General features: G+C 43.8%; 1 long non-coding RNA gene across 10 annotated transcripts in view; it reads left to right on the plus strand.

Annotated features, from left to right (window-relative positions):
• Window positions 1–14,929, plus strand: part of LOC102899948 — a 141,488-nt gene that overhangs the window by 60,389 nt on the left and 66,170 nt on the right. For 6 of the 10 annotated variants that reach the window (XR_002153567.2, XR_006594091.1, XR_006594092.1 and 3 more), the window contains 2 exons: window positions 10,219–10,406; window positions 12,291–14,704. The exons of 3 other annotated variants lie outside the window; for them this stretch is intronic. This is a non-coding gene — a long non-coding RNA (uncharacterized LOC102899948). Of the gene's footprint in view, window positions 1–10,218; window positions 10,407–12,290; window positions 14,705–14,929 lie in introns of those variants that run through there. One more of the 10 variants, XR_006594088.1, reaches the window with a different exon arrangement.

Genomic DNA, 14,929 nt, shown 5'->3' on the forward strand with positions numbered 1-14,929 from the left:
CACCAGCTGCCTTTGCAGGGGCACATGGCTCCAACTCTGTGTTAGGCTAGTAATTTCATATGGGTTTTTTTTTTTTTTTCTGGGTAGGATAAGAGGTAGAAGAGAGAAACTTCGTGCATCTTCCTTCCATTTAACCTGCATTGTCTCCCCCCATTCGTAAAGCTTTATAAACAAATAAAAACGTTGTGTTTGGAACAGCTCCTGGGGGCCGGGGAATCACATACACACTTGTGAAACATGGGTGTGCTTCTTATGTGTGGCCCCTGTGAGGCGGTCGGAGTGCTTGCGAGGCCCTAAGCTTTGTAGAGTAGGAAACGGGGGTGCCGAGGGGTGGCCAGCTTTCCAAGTTAGTGATGAGGACTCTGATCTCCACGCCTGCATCCTCTTTACACAAGATTATAACCTAGATAAGCACACAGATGAAGGATGTAGCCCGGTATTTATATTCGAATTTAAAAATATGTATCGTGTCCTGGCAAATTTATTTGTTTAGTGATAGTGATTGGAAGGCAAACAGGTGGTGGTTAATAGAGACTGTAAACTCTCCGGAGAAGCTTCGGGTTCTGGTAAGTCCAGCCCTCTTGAAGACGTATTCTCTGTAGGAGTCCCCTCTCTGACAATGGCTCCTTGTCAGCACCGCTCCAGGTTTGCCAAACTGTTGCCATGGAAATAGATGATCAGCTGGCTGAGAGTGATAGATACCTGAGTAGTGTGTGGGCTTTGGGTATGGATCTGAAGTTTGGGATGTTTGAATCTCTTTGTGAATCGATCTCATAAATGGCCCATTTATCCACGGGCACACCCTACTTTTAACCTTCAGCCTGATGTTAAGTGATCTTGCAACATTGATTCAAGATCAGCTCTGAGAGTTTCGCTTTGAGGAGACTGTCATTGACGTGGCTGGGACTCAGCCCAGAGACACGCACCATCTAGCACACGTCAGCTCCTTCGGAATGAGTGGCGTGGAGTGGAACAAGTCAGCTCAGTGATCCCTATGTGGACGTGGATCTGGTCCAGCCTGGGCGAACCAGCTGGGAACTGAGGGGAGAGAGGTGCTTGCCAGGTACCTAGGGAAAACTGAAGCATGGAGGACAATTTACCATCACAAAACCTGTGTGGGCTTTTAGCTCATAGCCTGTGATGCTGCTAACGATGCCACTGAGGCCATGTGGGGGAAGACTATGGAGGAGAACCAGCGTCCCACAGTACTCTCTTCAGGGCCAGCTTTCCTCAGCCGTGTTATGCCAAACGTTAGGATTTCTCAAGATGTCAAGAATTTTCCAAGATCAAGGAAGTGTGACAAACGCTCCATAGAATGTTCTCATTATGAAATTCATAACGTCTATCGGCATACTAAAGGTTCTAGTCAAAATCAGGAGAATAGAGACCTAGTTATGTTGCTTAATTGACCACTTACTACACTTGCCTGACCATCAAAATGCCTTTAGCTCTTAGTTGGATTCTACAGCAAGAAGACCTACAGACATTCAGTGGGTGATCCTGCCCTTCCTGGTTTAGGCTTTTAATCCTGTGGTTTTCCTCTGGTTGTTCCTAGATGATTCTGGGGGAGCACAGGAGTGAGGGCTAATTTCCATGTTTAAAAGAGCCAAAATACCCAAAACATACATTAACAGTGACAGTCACTGTTGTCTCTTTACCGTTTCAAGCTTAGAATGACTTAAATTTTGATGTATCTCTTTAGGCTCCATCAATTCAGAAGATGAGTAGCTATTCCAAAATCCTGGAAACTTGGATCTTTGCTATAAAATGCTATTCTAAGGCACCTGGGTGGCTCAGCTGGTTAAGCGTCTGACTCTTGATTTTGGCTCAGGTCACAATCTCACGGTTTGTGAGATCACGCCCTGCGTAGGACTCTGCACTGACACCCCAGAGCCTGCTTAGGATTTTCTCTCTCCCTCTCTCTCTGCTCTTCCCCTTCTTATACTCTCTCTCTTTATCAAAATTTAAAAAAATGCTATTCTAAGAGGCTGAATAAAAGCATCAGGAAGAAATTATAAAGACCATTGTATAGATCAAGGACGAACATTTTAGTTAGGGAAAAAGCAATTTCTTTAAACCATTACATAAAATACAATCTAAATATTCTAATAGAGTTGTCTAATGCTCACTCAGGTCTAGTTCTCTTCTTTTAGGGCACACAGATGGATATTTCCCTCCCTATAGGTAGGTGGGTCCATGTGACTGATTCTGGCTAATGCACTGTGAATAGAAGTGACTTGTGTAATTTTCCAGCCAAAGCATTTAATTGCTGATGTGAAAACCTCCAGCTTTCTCTTCCTTTTCTGCTGTTTTTTGAGGCTTTATGTTCCAGATGATGATGCCTGGATTTTTGAGTCTCTGTGTGAAGGGCAGTGGCCTTGGAGAATCACCTGTATTCACAGCTGAATGATATATACATATATATTTTTTCATTTTTGCCAATTTGAAAGGGGAAAAGGGTATCTTGCTATTGTTTTAATCTACATTTATTCTGTTATTAAAGGTTTTCTTCCAGTTGCAGTATCTGTTTCTCCAGAATAATGATTGCTGGGTTTTTTTTTAATTAGTTGGAGAGTTTCAAACTCACAACATTGCTATGCTTCCCCTACCTGATAGATAATTCAACTTCTGTCACTAAATATTTAGTCGTGTAGCAGGGTGTATTAGTCTGAGTTCTGATGAGAAGCAGATGTCAAGACAGGATTAAAAGTAGGATGACTTACTAGGGGAATCGTGTGAGAGAGAAGGCAGGAAAAGGAGCTGGTTGAAGATGAGGGAGCCGTCAGACCACAGGGAAAATCTGATCCTGTGGGAAGAAGAGAAGGAGGGATGATTGTATGCAAATGTCCTAGACCTCCTTGCAGTCTAAGGGAAGTTTAGCTCGGCTCTGTGGGTGCCCTTGAGCCAAAGCTGTTCTTTAGGGGGTCCCTGAATCTCCTAGAGAGGCCTACCTAGGAATTAGCTGCTGTGCTAAGTTGTTGGCTGGAGCGCCCAAGGGAAGTGTGGCCTTGGCAAACACCGTGATGGATTTCAGAGCTCAGCATCTGGGTCTTTGGGTCCATATGCTCCCATAGTGGAAGATTTGGGAGCCTAAGCTCTTAGGTGCCTGAGTTCTCATCCCCTCTTGGGGTTCTCCTCTAGCAGAGTAGGCTTCCTAGAGTACTATTTGTAGGAGGGACTAACAAGCCTTCTGGAAGGGATGAAACTTCCTTTGTGGGGGGTGGGGCAGATCTGAGTCAGGCCTCCTGCCCGGCTCTTGGCTCTGCTTTCTGGCTCAGTACCATGGAGGGCAAGGAGGGTGGGAAGCTACAAATAACAACCACAAGAGGGGTGCCTGGGTGGCTCAGCCAGTTAAGCGCCTGACTCTTGATTTTGGCTCAGGTCACGATTTCACAGTTTGAGAGATCAAGCCCCACATTGGGCTCTGTGCTGATAGCATGGAATCTGCTTGGGATTCTCTCTCTCTCTTCTCTCTCTACCCCTTTCCCTACTTTCTCTTTCCCTCCAAATAAATAAATAATCACAAGAGCCAGCTCCACTAAAATTCCTAAGACACAGGTAATGCTGTTCTCAGATTCTTCTAACAGAGTAACACACAAAGAAAGAAGAGAGGTAGTCTTCTCACCTGTGTCTCAAGATCCTAAACAATAGCCAGTACAGAGACCCTGGTGGGAAGTGGTGGTGGAAATAGGGAGCTACAGTTCCGCAGGCAGGGATGGCATCAGAGGGCTGTCAGAATAACAGAGGGAGTCTTGAATGGAGTGGGGGAGACACAGAGGAAGAGAGAAAGGAAAGTAACTCATGGTAGTCTCCTCAATGAGCCACATGTAGTAGCCCCTGCGAGTTCTCAGAGATATCGTGGCTGGGTATTGGGAGATGTTCTGGGAGGCCAGTTGGGTAACTACTTTTTAAAAAAATGCTTATTTATTTTTGAAAGAGGGAGAGAGAGTAGGGGAGGAGCAGAGAGAGAGGGAGAGAGAGAGAATCCCAAGCAGACTCCACACTCTCAGCGCAGAGCCCAACATGGGGCTCAAACCCATGAACTGTGAGATCGTGGCCTGAGCCGAAATCAACAGTCAGACGCTTAACCAACTGAGCCACCCAGGGGCCTGTGGATAACTGCTTTTATTTAGAACTGGAGTAGTTTTAGGATATTTCCCAAGGATTCTGTATCAGGCTGGGCAAAATTATGCTGTAGTAACATAACCCCCCAATACAGTGATTCAAGCCACAAAGGTTCACTTCTTGCTCGTATTACTGCCATAGTGGGTTGGCCAAGGAATTTCTCTTCATCATTGCCTCCCTCATTCCAGGACCATCTAAGAGAGCTGTCATTTCCTGGAACACTGTTGGTGTCCAGGCAGGGGGGAGAGAGAAAGGATTTGATGACGTGTAATTTGGCCCTAAAAGCTTTTGCCTGGAAGCTTCACACATCATCAGCCCCCAACTAGTCATGTGACCCCCACCTGAGTTCAGTGGGTTGGGTAGGATAGTCCCTCTACAGGGTGGGGAAGAGAGTGTTGGTCTGCATGTCTACTGCAGTCCCCTTTTTCCGGGGACTCCACCTCAGCCGTGTTCAGGCTTCAGGGAGAGGTAATAGGCAGCTGTTCCATAAATTAGTTTTCGGCACCCCTCCCTGCCTCTGCTGCACTAGGACAATCATGACAAGCTTATTTTCACTTTCGGGATGTTGCTCTAGCCATTGCCTTTTCTGGGAAAACATTTCTCTCTGATGTGTGCAAGACCAGCTTTCTCTTGTTGCTTAGTCCACACATCTTCAGAAATGTCTTTCCCAGCTTCCTAATCCATGTGACCCTGGTCCCTCCACCCCAAGCTCTTCTTTTCACGTTACCATCTCCTCCTTTCTTTGTGGCACTATATTAATCAAAAAACACACCGTATCTGGTAGTTTTTGTTTACTGCTCATTTATTTATTTTCTGTATATCCTCACTAGAATGTAAGCTTTATATTTGTTGCCCTATGCTGTTTTCTGTTTTTGTTTTTTGCCAGCCAGCTTCACAGGCTTTTGTGATGGGGTGGAAAGAGATCAGACTGGGGTTGGGAGGGAAGGGGAAGGAGCAAAGCCAAAGCCTGCATGCATGGGGGCAGGTCCCAAGAAGACTTTGGAGTTGAGACAAGGAGGTGTATAGAGTGAGTGCTTTCAAAGGGCATAGGATGTGTGAGAATAAGAGGAAAAAAGAACAGGACTTTTAAAGAAGTGCTATTGAGTGTTAATTTTCCTTGAGAGATTCAAGAAAATGTTAAACTACTCTTTAGTTATCTCGATTGCTGTAATGTGTGTATTTGGTCATGACACCCTATAGAAAAAGTAGCCTGGATTGCCCAACCAAGAGCTAGGCATTGGTAGGCCATCATCCTCTGCTGAAATTCTGGTTGTGTGTATCACCATCCATAAAGGAAGTGCATAGAATAACCCAGATAAATTTTGGGTCGCTATAACTGAACCAGGGTTTGAGGATTCTGAGCAACTCCTCACTCATACTGCTCATGGGGCCAGAACAGTGCTCAGCACATGATGGGCATTGAAGAAAATGTCAACTCCTAGAGAAGCTGTGATGGTCAGGAGTCAGGTGGGGAGAGGCCAATGGGGAAATACTAGAAAGAGAAAATGGGGCAGGGGGAGGAGGAGGGAAAGGGAACCCTCTTGTTTGATTAATTTAAAACATTATTCCAAGACTTGTCCTTTTGGGAGAATACACTGAGAAGAGAACATTGTGGAAAGTGACTGTTGAAATAGGAACAGAACACCTGGTACTACTCTTTCCCTACCATTTTAACTTATAAAGTTATAGGTTAATATGCTGTCCTATGAATTGTGAGTCTACTCAGGGCATTTCAGTAGTTAAGTGAGATGCCTCAGAGTCCTGCAAATGGGATATTCAAGAGAGAGCTTGACTGCGTGGATAGATCTTAGCCTGACAGCCCAGTGATGAGGAAGCTCCTGCTTTGGCAGATGGCCAGGAGAAAGGGATTCCAAACCTGAGTGTCCTTGATAACAGCATCTCATTAGTTGAGATTAAAGCTCTAAGGATCAAAACTTCTTGGTATCTTGCATTGGTGACCCTGGTTGGGATAGGCCTAAAGAAGAGGGGCTTTGTCTAACCTCATTCAAGCCCCAGCCCACTTTTTCCCAGTGATCTTGACCATAGGCAGCACATACACACCCTCTACAGATATTATAGACCATTTTTGGGTAAAGAAATCAGGGTGTGTGTGTGGGTGGGAGGGGGGGCCAAACTCTGATATAGTTTTCATGACCAGACATGAAAATAAGAGTAACATGTTGAACAGTTGAAGGAAAATTTTATTCTAAACTCTTTTTGAATAACAGCAAATCCTCAAGACATCCCTAGAATTAAGTATTTTTTGTCAATTATTTAGTAAGTGCCTAATTTGCTCTTGCTAGGGAAGAAAATTACATGTTGTTCCTAAATTATTAAACAATATTTTGATGGCATTGACAGAGCAAGTAGCAAGGTATTGACCAGTCACCCTGCTATAGGAAAACTCCAGTGCAGCTCTGTTTTCTCTTGCGAGGTGAATTGAAGAGAAAAAAAGTCATTAACTCCTGTGAATGACATCTGCAAAGTCTGATGGAAAGTCACATAAAGTTCATTGTCCTTTATTAGACAAAGTGGAAGAGCCCACAAACTAATTCTTTTAAGAAATGCCTAAATGAACTTCAAAACTGAAATCCGATCATTGTTCAAAGTTTTGCTGTCCTGGCTTCTTCAGGGAACTTTGGTTTGGTGGTAAGATCTTACTCAAGGTTTTCTTTATGGGATTTCATAATCCAGCCTTCTTTGCCTTTTAAATAAATCTCGACATCTTTCTCAGTGCCTAGCATGATGAATAGATGAATGATCTTTCTGGAAAGTTTTTTCCTTCCTTGTTGCGTCCTCTAAAGAGGATGAGTCTCGGGAGAAGAGAAAGTAAAAAATGGAGATTCATGCTAAATCCTGAAATTAACTGTTTCTTGACTCAATGAATTGCTCTAGTAGTTTGGTTTGGACTGTTGTATACCCTGTCAAGTTGCTCTCTTCTGGGTCAGGAAGCTTCAGTGTTCAATGAATGAAGAGAGATGATGTTTTGGAAGAAGTTTTGACCCAAGACTGGAAGACCGAATCCCATCCCTCTCTGTACTGAGGAGCAGACAGAAGCATTACCTAGACACAGCCTATCAAAATCAAAGAACATTTATTAGGAAAAAGGTGATTCTTTTATGGAACACCTATCAAGCACCTGTAAGGCTAGATGTCATTGGTGGTCACATCAGCCCTGTGAGATGACTATTATTTCAACCTCGCTTGTTGAGGAAGTTGGGACTTAAGAGACCCAATACCTTGTTCAAACTTTCACAGGTAGGGAAAGGAATGGCGGATGGGCAGGAGAGCTTGGATTTGAATGCATTATCATTCACTTCAACTCACACCATGCTCCCTTAGAAGTGCCCAATGAGAGAAGTAGTCACTCCATTTCAGGAGCTCACCGTATGGTTGGGAGGATGTGGAGAAGGGCTCAAAGTGCAGGGGGTGGGGGGTTAGGATGTCCTGAGCATCCACCGTGAAGCAGCATTCAAGTCCATCCTTTTGAATCAAGACGTCTCAGATGGCTCATGGGCCAGAAAGTTAAGCTAAGCACGCTTAGGCAACTCTTCCAGGGGTCTCCCAACCAGATCTTGATCCCAGCTCAGTTTGATTCCAAACATTAAGCCTCCCTAGTGCTTCATGCTTCCACTTCCAGCAAAGGCCTCAAGGAACAGTGTATGTCAGTGTGCCTGGTGCTATTGAGATGGAGGGAAGGGAAAGGACACTGGCAAAGGGAAAGGAGCTGAGTGAATTAGAAGAGGTAGAACTTTCTGAGTCAAAATAGAGGTTGGAGTGATGTGCCAGGATTGGGACAATGTGGAATTCAGTTCTGATGTCAGTGTGTGACTGGTTTCCACAGCTGAGAAAGCATCATAGAGTGGTGTGTGTGTGTGTGTGTGTGTGTGTGTGTGTGTGTGTGTGAGTGTGTGTGTGTGTGTGTGTGTCTATGTGTCTGTGTGTCTTGTGTGGACTGGCTGGTGCATGCACAGTGGGCTCTGTGGTAGCTCTCTGGTGGCCTCCATGATCCCCGGCTATCTGAGTGTGGCCAGCAAAGGAAAGGTGGGTGGGTCGATGGGTTCTCCTCATGGAGTTTTGGCTTTGTGCTGTTTTTCCTGTTCTCCCCTTTTAGAGCTTACACCTTTGTAACCCATTATACAACAGTGCTTAACATGAAACTCCAGACCAGAAAATGATTCAAATAAATCAGTGACTTTTCCATAGGACATATTGGGACATTCATTACTCAAGAATGGGCAAGGACTTTCTGAAGACACATCCTTTCACCTTGTGAGTCCTAAAACTTGCACATTCTCACTATATACTTTGGAAAGAATTCATTCCTTTTAGAGTGATTGAGGAGACTCTTTTGAATTAGTTGCAGATATATCTTGAATATCTTCTTTCCCTTTTGACGTTTTTTTGAGACTGGTTTGGTTTATAGAAACAAAGCATATGTGTAAGCACTGTTATTTAGGCTGTCCGCAAACATTACTAGTCAACCGAGAAGTTTGGCATCAAGTTACCTTAGAGCTGACAAAGTCAGAGGGGATATAATCATTGTTTTAAGTAACCATTTACTTTTCAAGATTGACCACATTGGAGACCCCACAGGACTTACTTCAAACACCTCTCCCTCAATGCATATACAAATACCACATCGTCAGTGTGTTTGCAGAAGGGAATACCAGGAGCTCTGAGACCATGGTCTAAAAAATCTTCCCAATCACCTGTTGTTCATAGAAGTCCTGTATGTTGTAGAAGACTTTCGAATTCTGGAGCCAGTGGATGGTCTGACCAAAGAATTTAAGTTTTCAGATTCTTTATTCAGTCCTTACATTTTGCTGTGATAGGGCTAGCTATGTTTCTAGAATGTGGGAAGGTGATGTTCTGGAGTAGAAATAAAAGAGAGACTCTTAAGTTTATTTTGACAGAGAGAAAGAGAGAGTGAGAGAGCAAGAAAGCAGGGAAGGGGCAGAGAGAGGGAGAAAGAATCTCAAGTCAGCCCCTCGCTGTCAGAATGGAGCCCAATGTGGGGCTTGAACTCATGAACTGCAAGATCAGGACCTGAGCTGAAACCAAGAGTCAGACATGCCTGACTGAGCCACTCTGGCATCCCTAAAAGAGAGACTTTCTGAGCCCTGGTATTGAGGATCCTGTATGAAAACGAAAATACTTTGGTATAATCAGTTACAATGCCAACTTCTTCAATCTTCATTTGCTTGGGGAAAGATTTCAGAGACTATGGTCTTCACTTCCGTTGTAACTGTTCTCTCACATCCAGAGGGGCTAGATATCGAGGGTTCTCTTTTCATTTGCTCAGAAGTCTTATATTTATTTTGTGTTAGTCCTAGCATACGTGTAACCGCGCACAAGAATAAACACGGTTACTATGTGCTATTAGAACACGTTGGTGTTTAATGTGACTTCCCTCTTCCCAGTTGCAAGGCAGGGGTGGGGAAACGTTCTCACGTAGCTTTGCTTAGTCATCTAGTTTATTTATTCAGCTGTAGAATCATCCACACCTTTTTAAAGGGTGCAGATTCATGCTATCATAATTGTACCCGGGGTCACTAATTTGGGGGCCTCAAGGGCTCTGGCTGGTGTAGCAAATTGAAATATGGAAATCAGATGCCTTATGTGGGACTGCGGGCCGTGTGCCATCCGTTGGGTGCTAGCATCTGTTTGATTCTCAGAGGTCCTCTTTTTCTCTGAACAGTGAGTATTGTCAACACGGGCTGTCGTCCGGAGAGCGAGCTGTTAGGCTGGAATAACACGGCGCTCTCAGGAGCATCTGGAGGACCGGAGACAGCACAGCAGTTTTGAAGCTTTTCTTTTTTTTTATTTTTTATTTTATTTTATTTATTTAAAAAAAATTTTTTTTTTCAACGTTTATTTATTTTTGGGACAGAGAGAGACAGAGCATGAATGGGGGAGGGGCAGAGAGAGGGAGACACAGAATTGGAAACAGGCTCCAGGCTCTGAGCCATCGGCCCAGAGCCTGACGCGGGGCTCGAACTCACGGACCGCGAGATCGTGACCTGGCTGAAGTCGGATGCTTAACCGACTGCGCCACCCAGGCGACCCTTTTCTTTTTTTTTTTAAATGCAGGTTGCAAGACAGCCTCCCGCCATCTCTCCCTACTTCCGAATAAGAGGATTCTAATGGAGTCACCATGGGTGATGAGGCTGAGCCCCGAGGTCCTCCCCTGCCGGGACTGTTTCTGCTGCCTGGTTGTTAGCTGTGTGGCTGCCGCCTTTGTCTTTGGTTTCTGCAGGGAAAGGCGTTCAAAGAAGGAGGTGAGCTTCACCTTGGTGATTCCTCTCCCAGCAAAATGAATACAAACATCTAATGTCATGACCCCCATCCTGTTCCACACATTCAGCATGTTTGACACTGTTAGCAGCCACAGTGCGGGCCCAGGGTACATCAGCAAGCAGATGAAAATGTCCTTTTGCCCTGGGAGATGAGCCTGTGTCGTGGGCAGGGGCAGGGGCAGGGGCAGGGGCACGGAGCTTTGGTGGAGATGCCACGGACACCATCAGTCCTTCAAGGTGTGTCTGTGAATGCCGGCATTACTGACATCCTCAGGGGGCTTTGCCTTCCTTTAATTTTTCCTGTCCCATTCCAAAAACCTAGCCAAGCAGAATGGAAAGCTTGGTTGTTTGAAAGCAACCCCTTGTCTTTCTGTTGGTTTTGCAGCGATGAGCTGATGGAGGGCGCTCAAGGGGGAGGAGAGAGGTGGGTGTCTTGTAGGGAAGATGGCAGAAAGCTGGGAGGATTGGGAATCCTGATGGTCAGCCTTGGAACTCCAAGGTTGGCAAGGTTTTCTGTCTCTAAGTGAAATAGAACCACCTGCTTTTGAGGACTTTGAGGCTCTCTGTGGTGATCCGTATGGACAGAGGAACAGAAGGGTGTCCCTGCACCTTTATTCTGTCAAAGCTCCTGGAGCCTTTCATCACCCTGGGCACGGAGAGACATTTCTAATGTTGATGGCCTTGGATTCAGATTTAATTTTATGGGAGGGAAATAAAGCGAGTGATATCTATGTGTATTCGAGTCTATGGAATGAAATTCATCCCTGCCGCAGATTTAACTGCACAAGTCAGGAAAGGTCCTGAAGACCAAAGACATTAGCACAAATGAAGAGTTGGAACTTGCCTCTTGCAAAAGTTTTTAGCTGAAGAAACCTGACAGACAGGAGAGGGAGGACTGTTACTTTGTATGTGACAAAGACATTACATTGTCATTAATATTGCAGGTCACTGCTTTTGGGGGAAAATCTTTGTTTTATTTTAAGATTCTTAGTAGGGTTTATTCTGAGACTTAGAAAACTCAGGAGAGTTGGGCCTTCCAGACAAATGCATTTGCCTTGACGAAACACATTTGCAATAGCTCTCCAACAATGGCCTGGAGACTACTCCCAATTCACACTGGACTTTAAAAAAAAATATTTTTTTACCCTGTTTTGAAAATGGACCAGGTTTGGGGCACTAATTCACATTGCTACCACACCCACTCTTTCTGCCCAGAGAGTGAGGAGAATGAATGGGTCAATCAGCTGACATATTTCCATCCAATTCCAAGGATAGAATGTGTTCATTTTCTGACTAATGGCATGTCATTTTGCAGAAGCCTTTGGTTGTGAATTAATCCTGGAATCAAAACAGATTTTCCGGGGAGCAATCTTCCATCAAGTATTGATTTTTTTACACTCATGGAGTCTGTACTCCCTAATTTAACCTGACAATGATTCTGCACAATGGCCTGGGAGCACCTTGGCAGCTCACTGAAGGAAGTTTTACTGTCTTTTCTTTCTGCAAAGTAGAAGGGAAAAACCCCACACCAGCTAGCCCAGTCAGTCACTGGGGGGCATTTATGACTTGATACTTTACTTCTGGCGATTTGGAATGGGCAGAAAGCTGCCTTCTAACTTTTAAAGAAGTGTTGGGAGAGAGAGCTTTGCCTTGCTGAGACTGTTCAAAGGAACATTTTTTTTTTAAGATGCCAATATAAAAACAATTTTTAATATATCATTCAGTCATGGCCAGTGTTTTCAAATGATGCCATCTTGCTGTGCCCACGAAACGTGAGGAAATGAGGAAGGATTTTCTGAAGAGGGGCTTTTGCTTCTGAATTTCAATAAACTTTTCTGTTCCTTTTTTCCCTCTGTTTTCTCAAAGGTGCATTTGGATTTCCATACTGCTCGGTCCCTATTTGATTCTTGTGAACTCAGCAAAGATTCGTGAGCTGTGCTGGGTTTATAAAAGGGGCCTTAAAGAGCTGAATATGACATAGCCCCCCTACTTCAAGGAGCTTGTGGTTTGGAAAGTGTGGAACAACAAGCACACTCCACCTGTGGCAGAGACTATAAACTATGAAAGGCATGGATGTGGGCCTATGGGATGTTGGGAATTTGAGGAAGATCAGAAAGAACTTTGTGGAAGAGAAAACGTTTAAGTTGGGCCTTGAAGGATGGTGTGACATAGGCAGTTAATAAATGCTTACTTAATGTCTGGGTACTTCTCATCACTTTCCATATTGCCTTGCAAGTGGGTTGGGACCAGGTGACCAGTTCTGACCAATGGATTATTGAGCAGAAGAGACATGAGTCACTCTTATGTGGGGGCAATCATCCCTCTCCATCTGCCCTCTTCCACTGCCATGGTGACTGGGTACAGGAGAACTTTGCTCTCCAAAACAAGGACTTGTATGAGCAAAACCTAAATTTACATTACAAACCACCAAGAAATCAGGGTTTATTTGATATCACAGCATAGGTTAGCCAAATGAATACAGATGGGTAGGAAGGATTACTTAGTGAGACATGTCAAAATCCCAAGTGATACAGTTAGGAACTTTCATTCATAGATAAGAATTTTGATGGACTCCTGCTCTGAGCTCATAATAAAAAGGAAGTGCTTAAGTAGCTCACAGAAACCAATGGCAGGTTTTAAGTGAAGTTGAGTTATCTTATTCTTACGGAGAGATTTTTTTGGAAGAGGACACATTTATTACAGATGGAAAATATAATCAATAAACTGAATAATACATTAAGCAGTATAGTGAGTCCCTGAGTCATGGGTATCCTAATAGATTAGTGTGGTTTGAAAGTCAGAGCCTCTGCACTCCACATCTCCAACCAGAATGAGAATAAAATTATCATTGGTCCATTAATTTAGCAGGTACCTGGAGTGACAGAAGAAATATAAGTAGAATTTTGGTCCTTGACGAACTTAGTTGTGGTTGGGGAAGCAAGATTCCAAGCACCGGGATGAAAGAGGGAAGTGAAGAGGGCTCAGCAGGGGAAATAGCAGGTCAGAGGGGGCTTTTTGGAAGCTGAGAGCTGGGTCCTGGAGGAAGTGGGTTATAGATAGTGGGTTATATAAGTGGTGGAAAGAAGGTGAACAGATAGTCCCACTGGAGTGAGTGAAGGACTGAATGGCCTAGACCTCATGGACAGTTTGTCTGAAAGCAATCCCAAGTGCCCTAATCGAAGAAGGAGGAGGGAATGTAAATAAGAAGAAGGAGGGAATTGTGGGAAATTTTCACTTCCCGGCATTTCCCCAGTATCAGTTGTTTCTTGCTGACCTGGAGATCTTATAAAATGTGACACATGGTTGGCCATGACCATGCTACTCTTTGAAGAGTGGCCATCCTGCCTATTAGATTCGAGCCTTCTTTCTTTCTCCCCATTGGTTGTTACTGCCTGTGCCAGCCATAAAATTACACTACTAGGCCGACTACACATCTTAAAGAAACCAAAAAGATGGCTTTACTGGCACGTTGTGTTCCCTCTGCTGCTGTGACCCTCATGAGCATGTTTCTTCATATGTAAAGAGAGAATTAAATTAAATGGGATTATTAATATAAAGCATTTGGTAAAGTATTGGCTTAGGGTTGATTTTACTAATTGGTAACATTATTATTGCTAATCTATTGTTTCCATCATAAATCAGAATGCACTTGTGATCCTAGAGAACACTCCTTTGGTTGATGATAAGAAGTGAAAATGGACTTTGCCCCTTTTTTTTTAATGTTTATTTTTGAGAGAGAAAGAGTGTGAGTGGGGGAGGGGCAGAGAGAGAGGGAGAGAAAGAATCCTAAGTAGGCTCTGTACTGTCAGTGCAGAACCTGATGCATGGCTCTATCTCATGAACCGTGAGATCATGACCTGAGCTGAACCCAAAAGTTGGACTTAACCGATGGATCTATCCAGGCACCCCCAAAATGGACTTTGTCTTAAATTATTTCAGGTCATGTTTTTTTCCCTATTAGAAATCCAAATTTCCAAACTGTTGAGAAAAAGCTATCACTAATATTTATGACTTTTAGAAATTCATTTTTTTTGCTTTTTCCTTTCTTATATTATCAAAGAAGCTGTTTCCATGTGTTCCACAAATGAGAAATAAATATATGAATTCATATTTAATAGCTTTTTGAAAATTCTCAATTTTCAAAAATGGGCAAGATATATCAATTACTATTTTGGAAATTCTCGGAGATTCCATCTTCCTGTCTTTGTGCCTTCAGTGTGGGAGATGGTCTAGCTCTCTCACCTCTGCCTTGTCTTACAATGAAAGAAAGTTTTAATCACTATGCCTGATACTTTTGTCTTTTTGTTTGTTTGTTTCAGTTTAGCAACACAATGTTCAGTTAAAAAAATAGATCAAGGGGCACCTGGGTGGCTCATTCGGTTAAGCGTCTGACTTTGGCCCAGGTCATGATTTCAAGGTTTGTGAGTTCAAGCCCTGTGTAGGGCTCTGTGCTGGCAGCTCAGAGCCTGGAGCCTGCTTCTGATTCTGTGGCTCCCTCTCTGTCT

Source organism: Felis catus, chromosome A2, assembly GCF_018350175.1.
Source record: "Felis catus isolate Fca126 chromosome A2, F.catus_Fca126_mat1.0, whole genome shotgun sequence".
In the NCBI taxonomy this organism is placed as follows: Eukaryota; Metazoa; Chordata; class Mammalia; order Carnivora; family Felidae; genus Felis; species Felis catus.